We start from the raw sequence: 5748 nt of genomic DNA on the forward strand, positions 1-5748 counted from the left end.
CGGCGAGATGCCCACTGACTGCAGCTCTCGTATGATCTCTCCGATCATGCCGCATAGGTCATGCTACGCCGCAGTATGGTGTTAATCAGTGCCCGGTTGTAGGCGGACGGAGTCAAGTTCATTGAGGTGCTGACATTGTGACGATATAAGCGACTGTAGACAAATTCTGAACAGCGAGGGCATTGAAGGCAACAGGCCCTATATCCTTAAGAATGTGGCGTAGGCTGCGTGACTCCGTCATTGATGAATTGTAATGTCGGCAGAGTGCAAGAACATCCTCGATGTACGACATGTATGATTTGCCGGGATGTGTGTGAGCATCGAGGGTCCTCTTCGCTAGAGCGCATCAAATGGCAGGTGTGCCGAAAACTTCACGAAGCTGCTGCTTGAAGCTAGGCGAGTCGGTGAAATCAATCTCATGGTTGAGGAACCATGTCTTCGCAACACCCGTGAGATAAAGAAAGACTTGAGGGAGTTGTGATGATCGTCCCACAGATTAGTACAGCTTACTCGTTCATAATTGTCAATCCAGCCCTCCACATCATCTTCGCGCAGACCGGTGAAGATCGGGGGATCACGCTGGAAGTTGTTGATGATGTAAAGAGGCGAGGCTTGTGGTGCCGGCATCGGAGTGGCATGGGCGTCGGCCGGCTGGTTCTGTGTCATGGTGGGGGACAGTAAGCGCAATAGGTGGCCCGAACGAAGCTCCAGAGAATAGACTGGGCGGGGAGAGGATCGTGGAACGTAAATTCCCCTCCAAAACATATGATGCCTCTGTCGGAACGACGTTTATTTGAAGAAGCGCCACGGACACGATGATGAAGAGCACACACCTGAAGACGATGAAAGACAAACGCGTGGTGATGTTTACAATAATGCAGAGATGAAGAAGTGCATAAAGTTATATATACCTATATATATATATATATATATATATATATATATATATATATATATATATATATATATATATATATATATATATATATATATATATATAAACTTTACACGGTGGCGCACTGATGGCGCCGGCAAAAACCCACTGAAGGCGTACTTTATTACTATCGCAACCAAATCTTGGCTGATAAAGAGTAATGACGGCAGTCCCAGCGCGGCAAACTCCACGCCGCCACCCGTCGCCAGTGTCTTGCTTTAGTATGGAGACCTACAAAATTGCTGGAGGAAGGACGAATAAAGCAGAGCTGATGTATTCGCTCGAGCTTATGCCAAATGACATGAAACATTTCCGAGAGCCTCTCAGGGTGGACGATCACAGGTGGGCCGCTGGTGGTGATAAGATACGTTACCTTGTGTTTCAGAGGCAGCTCATAATTTCGAGGTTTCATGTGTTGCGCGCACTCAGCAAGTATGTAGCCGTATCATCAGTTCAGCCAAATTGTAAATATTCCAGATGAGGTGAATTTGGACTGAAAGCGAAGGACGGTACGTTGTCTCATCTTCTTTAGCCGGCTATCGCGAATGCACCTCAGAGAGAGAGAGAAATAGATGAAAAGGAAGAGGCAGGGAGGTTAACCTGGTGCGAGCGACCGGTTTGCTACCCTGCACAGGGGTGGGGATATAGGGGTCGGAAAGAGGACAGAGAGAAAGGGAGATAAAATAAAAACAAAAGAAAACATGCACACATGCACATACATGCAGGATGTCCTATCACAGCCGTTCTGATAGCATGGTTGAACGCAGAAAGTTAACGAACGCGAAGGCGCCTTTGTCCGATGCCTACCGTCACTTGCCGGAGCCCGTACTATGCAGTAGCAGTGTTGTTCCCTGCACGGAGTGCCGGCGTGAACTTGCCGTGCAGGCGATCGCGGCCCATGGCAGGAGCGCTAGACAGTTAAGCTCCAGTGCCTATGAGGGGGCGGGTACCTGTGTTCTGTGGACGACAAAAGCAGGTGGCTTGAATCAGGACCGAGGCCGCTTGCCGCCGTTTGCCTCTGGCTGGTGCGTTTGCCATCCAGGAATATGACTTAATGCAGCGTCTGTCGTCTTACCGGCAGAATGGCCACGGCGTATTTCTATGTTCATGGCTAGGCTATGAAGCATACCTAGTGAGCATAATTTGCTTGTCTGCATTGCCGAGAGTATCCAGCTTGTGAAGTGCACTGTCGATGCTGTCGTTTGCTTGCTCGAGGCACGAGGGTAGGTACAATGGCTCTGAGAATCTCTCAGCGGGATATGTCGCTGTTAGTAAGCTAGGGATCAATTTCATTGTCTGACACCTTTGGAAGTTGGCAGATGACCAAAGCGTGCGTGCAAGATTTTGAGCTAGTAAATAAAGTGGTCTTGGCGCATCAGTGCTTGATAAATGTATCGGAGCCACTCTGGTTCCTTCATAGGCAGAGCGGGCTGCATCGTCGGCTAATTGATTCCCAGTAATACCGGTATGTCCTGGTAGCCACTGATATATAATATTATGTCCTCTTTTTCGAGCTTGATGGTGGCAGTTTCTTATTTCATACAGCCATTGCTCATGAGTCCCTTTACGCACGGCAAACTGCAAACTCTGAAGTGCTGCCTTCGAATCGCAGAATATGACGCCTATGAATCGACGCTCTCGAACGATATATTCTAAGGCGGCTCTCATAGCAGCTAATTCTGCCGCTGTTGCGTCGTTATCTGCGAAAATTTATATTTCGTTCTCATTGCTGCAGCCGGAACCACAGCTGCTCCTGAAGCGCTGTTGGACGATACCTGCCCAGTTGTACGGCTCTGCATTCGGTCCGAGTATGTCTCATGCAATAATAGCAGTGATGCTTGCTTTAATGCTATTCTCATACACATTTACATTATAATTACTGCAAATAGCTTCCCCTGTACTTTCCTTGCCTTTCTTGTCCGCTAGTGCTAATTAACGTTATGTATGTATATATATATATATATATATATATATATGTGTGTGTGTGTGTGTGTGTGTGTGTGTGTGTGTGTGTGTGTGTGTGTGTGTGTGTGTGTGTGTGTGTGTGTGTGTGTGTGTGTGTGTGTGTGTGTGTGTGCAACCTCCAATCATTGACCGCAAGCATGTCAATGATTGGAGGGTGAAGAAATGAACGACTGTGGATGATGTCGTTGAATTAAACATGTGTTTCTGCAGTTAAGGCTTCCGCATCGGCAGGCCACATGAAAAGGTTTCTTGAATAACAACAAATTCCCAACTATTTCAAAACGCTTTGAATCTACGATGAGTTTACTACATTACATTTTTGTTCATATCCGAAAATACCCACATTTAGGAAGAACTGAATGTCTATAAAATAAATGGGAAACATTCTGCACACATATTTGGCCGAAGGTAACAGAATCGGCGCCAGTTGGTGGAAATGATGAGGCCGTGTCTGTGTAATATTCTCTTCACGTACATTATTGTGTTCTTCATGACTTGTAAGTAATTTGTTCAATGTAATTTGGTATCAGATGCAATCTTTTTTCTACTTACGTTGTGTGCCGGGCGACCGCATTAGCGGCAACGGGAGTTAGAGGTAACGGAACTTCACCAGAGAATAGAAGCAGAGTGCTGTCACATACTTGTAAAAACCGGTTTGAATGCGTTACATATATTCGAAAAATGGTAATCAGTGAAAATAAGTTCATTCTAACCAGCATTTAAATGTAATGGGCTCTCCTTTTACTATGCTGAAATGCAGCACTCCTAGGCTACTGAAAAGAAGGAAATTTTGCGTAGCCTAATATTACGCCGCATGAAGTGCATACAAAACAGTCTGTAGACGCTTTGCTGAAGGTTTACAATGTTGTATGAAAGAAAGGTCGTTTATTTGTGGCGCAAAAAAGTTTGACAAATGGAGGCTTGAAAGAACTGTCACAACAAAACTCGAGATGTTTTGTTTGGTTAATTATCCTGTATACGAAGGCACCTCTGACCCAATATTAGTGCTGACTGCATATTTTAATTTGATTTCAAATAAGCGTGAGGGCTTATCTGAGTATGGAGCACTTCGCGTTATCGCCACTAGCGTAACGCTGGATAGAGGGGTCTAGGAGTAAGCGTGTATTGACGTCACAGACGTCACACACAAAAGGACGTCTGGTGACCCACGGGAGGCAATTGTTCCTCACCCCCCCCCCCGGATTCGCTTTCGGCGTGTTATCAAGGTGGTTCTAGTTGCTTATGACAGTGACGTTTTAATTACCGTAGCATGGAATTGCGTGAGGAGGCACACATTATTTTATTGTATACAGTAATTTCGGCATGAGAAAGCGTCTGGTGTATCGAACCCTAACTCATAGCGCAGCACCCATTCCGGTTCATTCTTTTGCGGACGCGGGGCTCCGATCACCAAAGCTTGTGCGCACGAGATGTTATAGTACTTCAGCGTGGATGGGGTGTTATTTCTTCATGGTTCTAGGCGGACGTTTTGAAGTGTCGCCAAGACTGTTCACTATTACGGCGCTAGGATTGATTATACAGACGTTAAAGCATTTTGGACTCAAGTTGGCGTTTATCAGACACACTGCCGTTGAACCGTCGGGGGCGGAGCAACGATCAAGTGACAAGTATTTTATGACCAGCCACCATCACGCTACCCCATTGCCGGCAGGAGAGGACGTAAGGTTCCTGAGCAAAGCATGGTGTCGCGCTGCTTCTCCGGCCTCCCGAACAGCGAGAACATTTATTTAAAGTGAACACGCCTTGCTGCATGAAGCATTGAGAGCGCAAACATAACTGATCGCTCATTTGGAGATTCATCTGGCGATACCTTAGTCTTGGACAGCACATCGCTGTAACGCGCACACAAATGAGTTACAATCCTGTAATCCAACCGCTCAACCAGTCGAGTAGCAAACGCACAAAGACGTGTGGTTGAAGACACATGGATTTTTTATTGTTCGTCGCTAATAAAGCCGTTAGAATAATTTCGATGCGCGTTCGCAAAAGCCGTACCAGCGCAGACGCCCATTGCGAAGGAGACTAGTATTCTGTTCTACTCCATTAAGTCATCAACGCTATATACAGCTTGAATCAATGTAAAGGCAGGGTTTTTTGTTTTTATACAGTTGCGATGGATACGCTGTATCACACAATTAGCCTTAACTTTTAACAAGCATTGCAAAGTTAGTTTTTCTTTTGTGCTTCCTTTCTCATAGATGTATTCCAGCGTCGCGCAACACACAGTTGAGAACTTGGTACTTGTTTTAAATTCCTCGACACCTGGAAAACAAATTTTGTCCAACTATTCAGCATATATTTTGTGCCACACTAAATGCCAACTTAAAAATCAAGACCCTGTGTGCGCCATTGTTCCCCTTCTTATATAATGGAAGTTCCAGTTTTGTTTGTTGACTGACAACGATGGACTGCTTTCGCATCTTTATACAAAGACGCTGCCAATGTTGTACGTTGGCTGGTAGTTTATTTCCATTGTTGCCGTCCTTACAGGATGGCTGTGCCAATATTCTACATTGGCTGACAATGGTGTGCCTTTCTTGCCGTCCCTATACGATGGCGCTACCAGTATTGTGTGTTGGCTGGCTACGATGGGCATTTGTTGGCATCCTTATGGGCTAGCTTGCCAACATTGGTTCTGTAGTTTCTTCAATGGGCCTTCATTGGGCGATCGTTTTGCAACGTATAAACAATAGTGGCCCAATCTGCTGTGCTGCCTGGCTACAGCCCATAAAATGTACATACGTCTCCACATAGTGCCTAAACTTAACAGATGCCTAAAAGACAGCAATACGTGTTAGAAACAGGCCGCATGAAGAAATATGAAACCG

The sequence above is a fragment of the Rhipicephalus sanguineus genome, chromosome 7 (assembly GCF_013339695.2).
Source record: "Rhipicephalus sanguineus isolate Rsan-2018 chromosome 7, BIME_Rsan_1.4, whole genome shotgun sequence".
NCBI lineage: Eukaryota > Metazoa > Arthropoda > Arachnida > Ixodida > Ixodidae > Rhipicephalus > Rhipicephalus sanguineus.